The 15,621-nt window shown below is 39.1% G+C and overlaps 1 long non-coding RNA gene across 1 annotated transcript; it reads right to left on the bottom strand.

Annotated features, from left to right (window-relative positions):
* Positions 1–4,705: 4,705 nt before the first annotated feature.
* Positions 4,706–14,223, bottom strand: LOC149137047 (uncharacterized). The gene is made up of 2 exons (XR_016237888.1): positions 14,010–14,223; positions 4,706–5,298 (listed from the first exon to the last, which is right to left on the bottom strand). It is a non-coding gene; the product is annotated as an uncharacterized LOC149137047 (long non-coding RNA).
* Between the last annotated feature and the right edge of the window lie 1,398 nt (positions 14,224–15,621).

Raw genomic sequence — 15,621 nt, 5'->3', positions numbered from 1 at the left:
AATAATCAGTTCTAGGGGGTGGTGTCTCCACCAACCATATCCGTTTCGTTATTATATTTTCACCAAGTTCTTTAATGTACTCCCAGTAGTTTCTCTCTTTTATCAAAATGCATCTCTCAGCATATTTCTCTGGCATTTTTACTGTTATTGTTTCTTCCAACTTCTCGACTTTTCTCTCCATCTGCTCGCAATTCTCGTACTTTATCAAAACCTCCTTGTATTTCATATCTTTATCCGTTCTCTCCTCCTCTTCTTGTACATTATTAGTTTCTGGCTTTTCTATCCCTTTTATGTTTTCTGTTGACCGTTCCTTTGACTTATTTTTCTTTCGTTTTTTAGGGTTAGTAGCTCCATTTTCGTTCTTCTCCTTTGTTTTCTCTGTTTCACACTTCTGTCTCTCTTTTATTTCCTCAGTGTGGTCTACAATGTTTTCCTCCTCTGTTTGTGCTTTCTCTTGCTGTGGCTGTGTGAACTCATATAGGGGGCATTTGGTCTTCATATGACCTCCTTCCCCGCATATGTAACAATTTGGTTTCCTTCCCTCGACTAGCGTTCTCTCATCCTCTACTTCTATCTGGTATGGAATTCTTTCTATGTCCTCGAATGTGGCAAAAAGCCAGATTTCGAGTCCAAATCCCCACCATTTGCACACTTTTGTTTTCGCCACTGGTCCCAATTTCGGCTCCTCCTTGGTTGCAGCCAGGACTGTTGCAACCAACCACTCTGGTTTAATATCTGGTGTAACTCTGGGAATTTGTATTTTTACACTTCTTCCTCTATAGCTTGGTAGCGATGCTATTTTCTCACTTCTTAATATGTTGGTTGCCTCTTCTATAGTGGCGAACCTCACCTCAACCGTACCGAACTTTCTTCCTCTGTTGATGTACGTGGCTTCATTGACAATTTCACCCAGGCACTCCTCGATTTCTTCTTCCGTCACCATTTCAATTTTACCGGTTTCGACAGCCTGTGTAAGATACACTACTGTCCTCAGAATTTTATTTTCTTTCGTCTCTTTTGGGGGACACAATTTGTACGAGTCTCCCTCAACTTCTATCAAATTCCTGCTTCTGGTCACCTCCTCCATATCCAACTTGATTAACTTGGTTTCCAGCGGCACTGGCTTCCTCACCGCAGTGGCCTTGGCGTAGCTCTCCATACTGGAGACACTACCACTTGCCATAGCTGGGGAAAATGCAGCAGCTCACGTGAAATGCAACCGTAATAATTCCACAAAAATCACAATTATTCACCGAGACAGTTTTCACAAAGTAACACAACAGTATTCACAATAATTCACAGAGCCGTGATACCGCGAAGCATTTCGACCGGCGTGCTAACGATTCTGCTAGCTCGCTGCCTTAATAAATATATATACACATATTTTTAATAATAATCGTTCATATAATGGCCAGCCAGCTAGGTACATAAATTTCGCTATTTGTAGTTTTCTTTAAATATATCTCTTGCCCACAATGATGTCTACATTTTGGACTAATATTCAACTATTTGGGCTCCTTCTCTTGTCCATTTCTCAAGTTAGAAGACTTAAAATTTCAGGGGAAAATCCTTTTTCTACAGAGATGGTGTGTTCTCATTTTCCGATATGCAATATATAAATAATACTTTTTTTATTTTGGCGCGTGGCCAGCAAATTTGAGTGGCGGGGAAGTCATTTACAACGACCACAGTGCCTACTGGTACTTATTTTATCGCCCCCTTGAAAAGATCAAAGCAAAATCGACCTCGGCGGAATTTGAACTCAGAACGTGAGGTCGGAAGAAATGCCACTGAGCGTCTTGTATAGTGCGGATACGGTACTGCCAGTTCGGCGTCTTAGACGAACATGTTATTAAAATTGGTTACAAATTTTAGCACAAGGCTAGCAATTTCGAAGGAAGTGGGAGTCGATTACTTCCACCCTAGTGTTCAACTGGTACTTATTTTATCGTCCCCGGAAGGTTGAAAAAACAAAATTGACCTCGACAGAATTTGAACTCAAAACGTAAAAACGGACGAAATGCCGCTAAGCATTTTGCCAGGCGTGCTAACAATTCTGCTTGCTTTTCGCCTTAAAAAACAAAAACATAAGACATAAACACAAGCAAACAAAAAATTAACAGGAGTGGCTGTGTGATAGATAACTTGCTTACCAACCACATGGTTCCGGGTTCAGTCCAACTGCGTGGCACTTAGGACAAGTGTCTTCTACTATAGCCTCGGGCTGACCAAAGCCTTGTGAGTAGATTTGGTAGACGGAAACTGAAAGAAGCCCGTCGAATATATCTATACTATATATAAAACAGAGATGTGTGTGTAATCGCTTATCACGTGAAAACGGCTCCAACATTTACTTCCATACTTGTGATACATGAATAATTTGACCTCTGATAAATCTTAGGCTGTTCATTTGATTTTTTTTTATCTCTAATTAAAAATAAATAATATTGCTTTATATTTAAGATTCACTTCTTTAAAAAGGTTTCTCAATGTCAACTTCTGGAACGGACGTGAAAAAACGGCGACGTCTCTCACTCTCTACTTTTAATGTTCGCTTTCTGTAAACAACTACGATCAATTACTGAAACACATATTTACGAAGTTCATAAATTTAAATATTCTGTACAAGATAGTTTTTAACGTGCTTTTATTTATACGATTTTTGGGCGTTCCATGTTCATCTCATTCATTCTTTGCAATGTTCTCTCTCTCTCTCTCATTCACACATTCCAGGTTTGATTTCGTTCCGAACTCGCACACTTCGTTAATTTCCGTAAATAAATTTATTATTTTTTTTTTTGGCACGCCGTGTTCAGCTCTATGTATTCGTAGTGAGTCACACACACGCACATGTGTGTTTCTGTATGTGTGTGAGTGAAGGGGTGTGTTGTGATGTCTACGTACATACATAAATGCATATGCATATGTCTTTTCTGTGTGTATATCTGCACGTGTGTGTGTGTGAGAGAGAGAGACAGAGAGATGTTTCAGTGACTCTCTCTCTCTCTCTCACACACACACTCACACATACGTAGAAGAAATGTATGACTATTTATGTATGTACGTATAATTGTCGACACACCCCTTCACTGGCTCTGTCTCTCTCTCTGACTCTGTCTCTCTCTCTCTGTCTCTGTCTCTCTCTCTCTCTCTCTTTCTCTGTCTCTGTCTGTCTGTCTGTGTCTCTCTCTCTCTCACACACAGCACACACGTGTGTCTTTGTAAATATGTTTGTATACATTTATGTATGTGTGTGTTTGTAAGAGACAGAGCGTGAGTGAGTCAAGGGGTGTGTTGTCATATGCATCCATCATTTTTGGATGTATGTGTGCGTGTGTATGTGTGCGTGTGTATGTGTGTGAGACAGAGTGAGAGAGCGGTGTGTATGTAGTATTTACTCTCTCTCTCTCTCATACACACGCACGCACACACACACACACACACACACACACAAAGATGTATGCTTATTTATACATGTACGTATACATGACAACAAACCACTCTCTCTCTCTCTCTCTCTCTCTCTCTCTGTCACACACACACACACACACACACACGTCCATTTCATCTGATGTGTGATACTCTGTGTGTGTGCATTTAATCCCCATTTTAATTTTCGTAAAAGTTTCCAAGTACCAATGAGGCTTTTTGGCGCATCTTCAATTTTCCAATTCATGAGAGGTGCCCAATCATCATTCATCTGAGAGTCCATCTACAGAATGTCCTCAGATTTCTATACAGCATATTTTGCTTTTTTCCTTCCAGTATATAAGCAACAATTTCATTCCCGGGCAACGCCGGGTTCCTCTGCTAGTATATATATATATATATATATATATATATATATATATATATATATATATATATATATATGTATATATATATATATATATATATATATGTGTGTGTGTGAGTGTGGTATGTGTGTGTGTATTGGTGTGTTTACGTCCCTGTAACTTAGCGATTCGGCAAAAGAGGCCGACAGAATAAGTACTGGGGTCGATTTGTTCGACTAAAGGCGGTGCTCCAGCATGGCTGCAGTCAAATGGCTGAAACAAATAAAAGAACAAAAGAAAGAACATTTAATCAACATTGAATCTACGAGTCTGCTGTCAATACTCTTTCTTCTGATAACTCTTCTTTTAAACGTCATCCAAGACTTAAATTCATTGACGTAACGTTACGTAAACATGCTTTTTCTGTATCTGCATAAGATGTCTACTTGGTATTTGACATTCTTTTTCACAAAATGAAGGAAAAATGTCGCCATGAGCGTCACCATTAGATAATTTCTTGTGTTTCTTGTTGGTGCCTTTTGTCTTTTACTTGTTTCAGTCATTAGACTGCGGCCATGCTGGGGCACTGCCTGGAATAATTTTTAGTCGACTGAATCGACCTCAGTCCTTATTTCTTAAGCCTGGTACTTATTCTATCGTTTCCTTTTGTCGAACCGCTAAGTTACGGGGACGCAAACACACCAACCCCGGTTGTCAAGCAGTGGTGGATACACACACACACGCACATGCACACACATGCACGTACACACACACACACACACACACACACACATACACAAACACACAACAGGCTTCATTCAGCTTCCATTTATCAAGTCCACTCACAAGGCTCTAGTCGGCCCAAACCTAGCGTAGAAGACAGTAGCCCAAGGTGCCACGCAGTGGGATATCTATGAATGAATGTGAAATAAGACTTATGACAAAGTTGTGATTTCTTTTTATTTTCATACAATCTCATAACCGGAATAATGTCCTAATTAGAATGCTGACATTCATAATTTTTTTTTGATTATCCAGTTTTCACGATTGCAATGATCTTGATTGTTTGGTCATTCACCTTTGTCATTAAAGTCACCTGGATCTGGGTCACCTGGATCGGTCAGGCTGTCTTGTACCAAGTCGGCTCCGCTGGCCACAGCGTTTGTTCCATTCCTCTCGTGCTTTCGCCATTCTCCCCCACCTTGTTCCAAATATCTTTCTTAAATCGTCTTCCCACCTGATTAGAGGTCTTCCGAATGGTCTCTTCCGTTCATTAAAGTACTTTTTTCTTTTTACTTCTTGTTTCATACTATATGCCTTCTGTCACGCTAGTATTACTTGTCCCTGCATTTTCAGCTTCAGTCTTTATTGTACTACCAGGAACATCAAAATATTCTGTCAATTCATATAATTTTGATATCACATGGATGTATTTCTTTCTTTTTCTTCTTTTTTGCTTATGTTTTGCGCTTCTCGAAGTATCATGATGTCCAACATCTCTGACTCTACTATGCATCGCTATCTGTAATAGGAAAAAAATAGGAATAAAAATAAGAATAAAATGTGTATTCAAAAACATGTTTTACATATCATAAATTAACATGTAAAGTACTGCAGTAAATCAAGGCTGTGGGTAATTACGTTGTTGTTGTTGTTGGCACTCCGTCGCTTACGACGTCGAGGGTTCCATTTGATTCGATCAACGGAACAGCCTGCTCGGGAAATTAATGTGCAAGTGGCTGAGTACTCCACAGACACGTGTACCCTTAACGTAGTTCTCGGGGAATATTCAGCGTGACACAGTGTGATAAGGCTGACCCTTTGAATTACAGGTACAACAGAAACAGGAAGTAAGAGTGAGAGAAAGTTGTGATGAAAGAGTACAGCAGGGTTCGCCACCATCCCCTGCAGGAGCCTCGTGGAGCTTTAGGTGTTTTCGCTCAATAAACACTCACAACGCCCTGTCTGGGAATCGAAACCGCGATCCTATGACCGCTGGGCCATTGCGCCTCTACTATTGCTGCTCATACAAAGTGTTTATAGTAGTTCATGGGCTGAAATTCAAAGTCTTTGAATTAAGAAAAAAAAAAAAAAATGGAAAATGCTATTTGATTATCTTCTATCATGTACTTGCTTCAGTCATTGGGCTGAGGTCGCGCTAGGGCACCGCCTTAAACGGTTTATTTAGTCGAACAAATCAACCTCAGTACTTATTTTTAATATCTCGGATGGAACCTTTCGTACTAAGAAACGTCACAAGTCACAATGAAGTGTTTTAAGGATGATACAACAGTATAAAGCTAAGATTCAATCCATCTTAAACCTGAACCGAAATAATTATTTTTATGCATACCTGAAGGATTAATGTTTAAAAATCAAGTAGCACCGATCATATACGAAATATATACTAAAATTCCATTATTATTATTATTATTATTATCATTGCCCTTGCACAGCTTCTAACGCTGGAGATGTACTACGGTGTCAGCTGTTCACTACCAGTGAACTAAGGTAACACCTCCTATTTTTCGAGCACCTTCCGGAGTATTCGAGCGGTTCCAAGCAGTGCTGTTTTCTGCAAGTGCTCCACCCTTATTGCAGCCCCTATTTGTTCCACGTACTTCTCGAGATTTTTACTCACTGTTCCCAGGGCTCCGACAATTATTGGTACAACTGCTACCTTTTTCATCGACTACAACTGCTTAACTTCCCAAGCTAACCTGTTATGTCTCTCGACTTTTCTTTTTTCCTTATCGCATACCTTGTTATCAGCTGGGCATGCTATATCTATGGTCCAGCATCGTTTGTTTTCTTTCTCAATTAAGACTATGTCCGTCTTCCTATTCTCTATCTCATGGTCGCACTGAATCATAAAATCCCAAAGGATCTTTGCATTTCTATTTTCAACGATGCCTTCAGGTTTCTGGTCGTACCAATCTTTTGCTCTGTCAAGTCCATACTTGTTGCAAAGTGTCCAATGGAGAAGCCTGGCTATATTGTCGTGGCGTCTCTTATATTCCTTCTGGGCTAGTAGCATACATTGGCTGGTAATATGTCATACGGTTTCCCCGTTTTGTCCACAGATTCTGCACTTGTCACTTTCTGCTGTGTTGTCTATTCTGTATTTTATGTAGTTTGTTCTTAGTGCTTGCTCTTGGGCAGCACAGATTAGAGCCTCCGTTTCCGGTTTTAAATCACTTTTAGTCATCCACAGCCATCTTTTCCTCTGTCTGTCTTATCTTCAGCATCCCTATGAAATTGACCATGCATTCTTTTCTTTACCCACCTATTTTCAGTTTCATTCGTGTTCAACTTCTTGTATAGTGCTTTATCTTTGCAATCTTTCATCCTACACAAGCCTGACCTTTTTACTTCTAATAATAGCGGTTCTGTGGCATTTTTTACATACCATGTTATGTTGTTTTCTTCTGCTCTAATGCTGTGTTTGCATCCAATAAGTCCTGTTCCCCCTCTTTTTCTTGGTACATACAGTCTGTCTGTGTCACTTTTTGGGTGGTGTGACCCATATCTAGTTAGCAACTTCCTTGTCTTTCTGTCTAAGCTGTTTAGTTCATCTACTGTTCATGCGATTACCCCTGCTCCATATCTAAGGAGTGAAACCGCCCAGGTGTTGATAGCTTCACTCTTATTCCGTCCGTTTAACTTCGACTTAAGGATCAGTCTCAGTCTGCGCAAGTCCGCCACATTAAATTTTTCTGTCATTTCTTTCTTCGTCAATTTATCCATTTCCAATACCCCCAAGTACTTATAGCCCGTCTCTTCTATCTTCTTTATGTTCTGAGTTCGAATGGGGCCCGAAGTCAACTTTATCCATCATCTCTTCGGGAGTTGACAGAATAAAGTATCAGTCAAATATTTGGATCGATGATACAAACCAACCCCCTTCCATCAAAACTGCGGGTTTTAAGTCTTAATTAGAGACCACTTATGAGAAAAACAATAATTAAACTCAGTTATTGTGTAGTGAAATGTGCTTCGAAATAGGGAAATAGAAAAAAGTATAGTAAACCTTCCGTTTATCATTGCCATTCAATTTGATATTTGCGGTTTACTTAATTTTAAAGTGTACTGAAGAAGAGAGGTTAATAAAAAAAGTAAAACTCATTAAGTTCAATTCTGTTTTTCTTAACTATCGTCATCTATAGTCACGAATGTTATGTAATAACCAAAAGAGTACAATCATGAATGCGAGCAGCCGAAACGGGGTTCATCCAAAGGATTACTAATGTAACGTTACTCAACAAGATGCGTAGCTCGGATATACGAGAGTCTCTCCAGGTGGAACAACTACTTTTCTGCATTGCTCCGTCACTATGGACATTTGATTAGAGTGTCTTAGGAAAGAATCACAGGACGGATTATTCAAGCCAAGCCAACCGGCAAGAGAGCTAAGCGTAGAGCAAGAACGAGACGGTTGGATAATATCCAGAGTCTCAGTTAGCCACGCTTAGGAATTCAATAGGAAAGTGTAACTACGGTTGCTTTTGATTGAACTTTATGGAGGAGGTGTCTGACGACTCTATTCCCACGACCAGCCTAGGAATAATTGGTGGAGAAACAGGATAGATGGATGGACGTATAAAGAATATTGATCTTGAAAATATTCTGGTTATTTAAATATTTGATCGACCTTAAACACTCAGTACAATCGTAATAAAGTAAATGCAGGAATATTGTATCAGAATCAATAACTTGCAAGCAATTAGCGTTGGACTGTAGCATTTATCACTCATTTTACTAGGTTAATCTAACACTGAATACCAATATGTGACCGCGTGTGTATCGTTGGCGATTTTCTTTCTCGGTCTTCCTTTCTTTGGACTTTTCCTATATTTCTGATGAAGAGCTCCGCTCGAACGTGAAATCCTCGTTCTTTTCTTTCCTTTCCTGAGCGTCCAATAACACTGTACTTATTCCACGCCCTCGCGTTGTTGCTTTTTCGTGTTTTTTCTTGCGTGTTCATGTTTGAATTGACTATAGTCAAACTTATTTATTTATAGGTGATGAATACTGTTTCAGAATACACATTGATGCCTTTCCCGAAGGTATTAGCATAATAAATTTAGCTCTATATTTACCATATTCTTTATTCTCCTACTTGTTTCAATCGTTTGACTGCGGCTATGCTGCAGCACCACTTTTAAGGGTTTAAGTCGGTCAAACCGAACACAGCACCTTTTTTTTAGTCTGGCACTTTATTCTAACGTATTTTCTTGCCGAACATGTAATTTACAGGTATATAAATAAAACAATATCGGTCGTCTAGGCGAGGGGAGAAAAACGGAGACGTGCTCCACCCCACATACATACATACATATATACATATGTGTGTGTGTCTATATATATATATATATATATATATGAGGTGGTATCAAAAAGTTCCAGGACTAGTTCTGTAGCGCGCCAACAGATGTCAGCACACCGTTGCGTGCGCAGTGAGAGCTAGCAGTGACTTTCACGAGGCAGTATGCCGAGTGACATCACTGTGTTTACTCCGCAAGTCATGAAATTCGTGTTTTTGTGATCACGTGTTTGCTGTAATCTGCTATTTTGTTATGGACAGGAAGTTGAAACAAACAGGCAACGTGAAATTTTGATTCAGTCTTGGGAAGTCTGCTACAGAGACATTTGAACATGCTTCAGCAACCTCACGGTGACGAGGCAATGGGTCGTACGCAATATTTCGAGTGACACGGGCGCTACAAACGCAGAAGATGAGCGATTGGAAGACTTGCCACGAAGGTCAACCTCGGAAATGTGGAGAAAATTTATCAGCTTGTGCATAAGATCGTTGAAGGACAATTGCTGATGCTGTTGGTCTGTTGTATGGGTCCGTTTAACGTCTGGATTGAACATGCGGTGTGTCTCTGTCAAGTTTGTCCCACATCTGCTGACCATTGAGCATGTAGTAACGCCTGCGCATGCGTAGTCTTACGCATGCGTAAAATTAAACAAGCAAGCGTCTCCCGCTCAATTCATTCTCTTTCACGCTGGCCAGCGATTGAGCATGGACGTATGTTTAAAGCTGTCCCTACATCTTTCGGTCTTATACTCGACAGCTCGTTATTCTCACCTCTAAAGATGTATAACTAAAGATTTCTATGTTTATCACCTAAATAAATGTTGTTTGAGTTGTTTAGTCTGGAGTTCAGCGTTCCGTCAATTTCTTCAATTTTATAGTAGAAAGTCAGGTATACAATCTAAAGATGTATAACCCACTTTCTACTAAAGTGGTGACCCCGACGAAGAAAAATTCTACTAAAGTGGTGACCCCCGACGAAGAAAAAACGCAGCATGAACTACGGATTACCAACTTATAACTGGTGAACCTCGACTAAAGAACAAATACGGCCATGGAGACTGAACTACACATTACCAACATCTCCAACCATAGTCAACACGACTCAACAAGAGCGGTTTTTATTCTCGTCTCTGTTAGAGTGGATTTTTTCCACTCACGAAAAACAGACAGGATTTACGGCCTGCTTTTTATGTTTTTATATGCCGCATTTCACACTCTCACATTACACATACATCTTTTATGTCACACAATAGCTCTTGTTGTTCATTTCGCACGGTCGTTCTTTCATCTTGGGTTAAGAAAATTTTTCTTGGAGGTTTTCGCTAATGGTCGTACAGAAATTGTGTCTGTCGATCGTTCTGTAAAAGCGTACCTCTTCAAACACTCATCACCAAACAGCCTTTTCGCCACCAGCGTCGTGCGCCAACCAAGATTACCACCGTGACGACAACAATTACTACTATCAATTACAAGCTTTCCCCCCGACGTCGCCAAGTTTCAACTGAATCATTACCACCACACATACAGAACACAGCTAGAGCAGTTCATGCGCCGACGTCTTCATCAATGTACTCTATCTCGGTGTTTTGGGATTTTTCGCAGTCTATACTACAGACACTTTCACTTGTTCTGTGTTTTTTCTCACACACACACTTGTGCACTCATACATTTTCTTTCCTTTCAGGGAAGACAAACACTCAAGACTTTTACATCTCGTGATTCCAGTTTCTTGGACAGTTGTCATCACGGTTGTTTTGTCATTGTCATTTCATTTATACATTGCATGTTCTGTGTTTTTTCTCACACACACACTTGTGCACTCATACATTTTCTTTCCTTTCAGGGACGACAAACTCTCAGACTTTTACATCGCGTGATTCCAGTATTCCTGGACAGTTGTCATCACGGTTGTTTTGTCATTTCATTTATACGTTGCATGCATGTATTTCACAAGTGTACATTTCATTTCTTTGAATTTTCTTTGTGTGTGTTTGTACTACATCTTGTGGGTGGTTTTTCAGTGGCCATCCTGCCTCAGGCGTTCTAACGGATTTTACTTATCGTGCGTTTCCGCTCTGGCGAGGGAGCTCTGTAGTAACGCCTGCGCATGCGTAGTCTTACGCATGCGTAAAATTAAACAAGCAAGCGTCTCCCGCTCAATTCATTCTCTTTCACGCTGGCCAGCGATTGAGCATGGACGTATGTTTAAAGCTGTCCCTACATCTTTCGGTCTTATACTCGACAGCTCGTTATTCTCACCTCTAAAGATGTATAACTAAAGATTTCTATGTTTATCATCTAAATAAATGTTGTTTGAGTTGTTTAGTCTGGAGTTCAGCGTTCCGTCAATTTCTTCAATTTTATAGTAGAAAGTCAGGTATACAATCTAAAGATGTATAACCCACTTTCTACTAAAAGCAGAAAACATCGCGCCGAATTCTGTCAAGATCTCCGCCAGCGTGCCTACATGTCGAGGATCATCACCGGTTACGAGAGTTGGGTCTATGGGTACGACCCTGAGACGAAGTAGCAGTTGTCACAATGGAAGAGCCCTTCATCTCCACGGCCGAAGGCACAAAAGAGCCGCAGCTCAATCAAGAGCATGCACATGGTTTTTTTCGACATCCGACATTTGTCGAAAATTTCATTAAAAAATATCCATTGTTCTGAAAGTTATGAGGAAACAAAATCGGGACAGCAGTGTGTGTGTGTGTAGAGAGAGAGAGAGAAAGATATATATATATATATATATATATATATATATATAGAGAGAGAGAGAGAGAGAGAGAGAGAGAGAGAAAGAGAAAGAGAGAGAGAGAGAAAGAGAGAAAGAGAAAGAGAGAGAGAGATTTGTGTCTGTATGCAAAATTCTTGACATACGACTTTCGGATTTTTTTGAGGTACCAGACAGAACATTCAATCAATGAATAAAATATGATATATACACTTGTCATTTAATTATTTAGTAATTGAATGTTCAGGAACACGGAAACATTTACCATTCTAAATATTTTTTCCACAGAAATGGGAAATGCTCAAGTTCTAGAACATAACATTAGGGTAGCTGAATATACTAAGGGAAGTAACTCTTATTAGCTTATGTAGTTATTTTCCTTACGTTAGTTATTATTATTATTGTTGTTATTATTGTTGTTGTTATTATTGTTATTATTATTATTATTATTATTATTATTATTATTATTATTATTATTATTATTATTATTATTATTATTATTATTATTCATCATGCTTAAGATTTTAGATTTTTTCAATTTTCATGTTTATTAATTTTTTCAGTTTTGTATGATTTGTTATAAAAATATCAAATTTCATGTTTATTAAATTTTAAATTTTTTTTTGTTTTATTGAGGGTTAAACAATTTTTTTAGTTGGGGAGATAACCCAATTTTTCGATAGGAGTGAGATAACCAAAAAAGTACCCTTCTTTTGCTTCATTGTCTTACTTTATCTAAGTAATCGAATATTTTATTTTCTCCCCACCCATATGTAATCCTTTCTACAATAAGCTCAAGGTCTGGAATTTGATGGGTGGGGCTAGTCGATTACATCGACTTCAGTTTTCAACCGATACTTATTTTATCGACCTCAAACAAATGAAAAGCTAAGTCAACTTGGACGGAATTTGAACTCGGAACGTAAAGATGGGCGAAATGCCGGTAAGCATTTTGTCTGGTGCACTGACGATTCTGTCAGTTCACCGCACTGGCAGGTAATAAATGATTTGAAATATTTAAAAAAAATATTATTTTAATTGTTGATAATATTTAGATATATTGTTACTTCTTTCTAGTGCCTCATTTTCTCGATAAAATTGCGACATTTTTTGCGACTTTTATTCAATGGTTCCTCCCCCTCTCCCACTCCCTGGATACCAAGTGCTAAGTCACACATTTTTCATTGATTGGAGATGCTACCAGCAATAACAGATGTCAGAATATATATATATATATATATATATATATATATATATGGATCATCAGTGGATTATATATCCGAAAAAGAAGCTCATTCAAATCGTTAGGGTAGTAATATATTTATAGGAAGTTAATTATATGGCTGGTCATAGAGTGACCTACAGTTTCGCATCCATAAAGCGCTAAGATAACTTTTTTTTGCAAACTGGAGATACCGTTACGGTTGGTTAATTTTGTAAACAAAAAAGTACTTTGTCAGAGCCTTAAGTGGAACGGGTTATTGCCCTTAGATCAGTCCTGTTAGCAAATTTTTACGGTCCTAATCGACGAACTGCGAGCTCCGTCTTTAGATTAGTTCCAGGCCACAAATAATTTTTTTGATCCTAATCAACGAACGGGAAATCCCACGCTTGCAGTAGGAGCGTTTGGAGTCGAGTGAGTTGTTTATGAGGCAAAGCGCTTTATGGATGCGAAACCATTGGTCACTCTATGACCGGCCATGTAACTTCCTATATATATATATATATATATATATATATATATATATATATATATATAATCAATTCAAACATGAACAAGCAAGAAAAAACAACGCGAGGACGTGGAATAAGTACAGTGTTATTGGAGCACACACAGATACACACACATACAGACATTGAGGAATCTACAGCTACTCTATCCAGATTACAAGTTCAGGTTTATACCTGTAATTATTGGTGTCCTGGGATATGTAACACTGCCTAAATACCAATCTTGAGAAATTAGGCTTCTCAAAGCCAGGAAGAAGAAAGCTGATTCGAAGAGTACAGATCCAAGCCATCATTGGAACTGTAAAAAATCTGTAAAAATTTCCAGAAGTTTATCATTTAAGTATATATGAGCATGTCTAGACATGCAACTATATGCATGAGAATAAATACATAAAACAAAACATACAAGGCGCAGGAGTGGGTGTGTGGTAAGTAGCTTACTTACCAACCACATGGTCTCGGGTTCAGTCCCACTGCGTGGTACCTTGGGCAAGTGTCTTCTACTATAGCCTCAGACCGACCAAAGCCTTGTGAGCGGATTTCGTAGACGGAAACTGGAAGAAGCCTGTCGTATATGTATGTATAGTGAAACTACCTATCGCCATTCTTCTCATTTAAATATAAACAAACGCGGACGTAGCGGAAAACATCAACCTTGTCATCACGTGACTGATTATTATTTGAAGCGGCAAATTCTTCGAACCGTTCCCGCCAGAACGCAAACTGACTAATCACAGCCCTTAATAAGGTCACGTGATAGAGTATATTTCTGATATCTGGTGAGCCGATAATTCGCTATAAATAGATCAACTCATACTCAACAAATTTGTCTCGGTCCAGTTTCTCTATAGAGACTGTTCCGTGTACCACACGACAGCAGCAGCAACAATTAGCCAGCGACCACTTCAACAGCTTCGTCCAGCCAACGATGACCACCGCCGTCGCCATATCAGCAACACGTTTCTACGACTACTACCAAGCAGCCTCAATCACCATCAGCGTCAACACGACTTACTATGTACACCAAACCAAACCTCCGCGGCACATCTCTCTCTTCGATTCTGTTAGGTGACTCAGCTTCACCACGATAAATAAACAGACAAGAATTCTCAGCCAGCGACGAACATCTGTATAACAAGAATCACGGCTCGGCATCGATGCCACGACATCACAACTAGTGATCAGCCCTGCCACACTCAGCCTCCCCAACTTCACATACAGAACTTTTCCTAGAGTGTACTAAAGAACTGGTATAATTGCTCACGTGTTATTGACTCTTTCTATTTGCTGTAATAACTCACATACACATACATGTATCACTCACATACACACTTTTCTTTGTATGACGGCCTGTCTTTGATTATGTTCTTATATGTCGCATTTCACACTCACACACAGACATACATCTTTAACGCCATAATAAATATCTCTGTTATTCATCTTATACGGTTGTGGTCTTTCATTACTGGTCATCTATGTTATCATAGCATAACATATATTGTATATCATATTTGATATATATAATTTTGTGTTCGACCGTGTGACACGTTTAAATAAAAGGAGTCCTCTGTTTTTCCATCCGTCACCATTTCTCCTTTTTGAGTTCGCACGGTCGTTCCTTACACACACACACACACACACACACATATATATATATATATATATATATATATATATATATATGTGTGTGTGTGTCTGTTTGTCCCACCAGCACCGCTTGACAACCGATGCTGGTGTGTTTGGGTCCCCGTAACTTAGCGGTTCGACAAAAAGAACCGATAGAAAAAGTACTAGGCTTACAAAGAATAAGCTCTGGGGTCGATTTGCTCGACTATAAAGGCGGTGCTCCAGCATGACCGCAGTCAAATGACTGAAATAAGTAAAAGAGAGAGAGAGAGAGAGAGTAAATCTTTACATATACATACATGCATACAAAAATACCGTGTTGAAATTCCAATGAAGAAGCCTTGGATCTCGATTAGAAATCCCCTCTTTCTCTATTGGCAAGAAATCTTGTAATAAAACCGAATAATGGCATCCATCCATCCATCCTTCTT

The sequence above is a fragment of the Octopus bimaculoides genome, chromosome 2 (genome assembly GCF_046866305.1).
Source record: "Octopus bimaculoides isolate indiv1 chromosome 2, ASM4686630v1, whole genome shotgun sequence".
NCBI lineage: Eukaryota > Metazoa > Mollusca > Cephalopoda > Octopoda > Octopodidae > Octopus > Octopus bimaculoides.
This window is presented reverse-complemented; position numbering and strand designations above follow the sequence as displayed.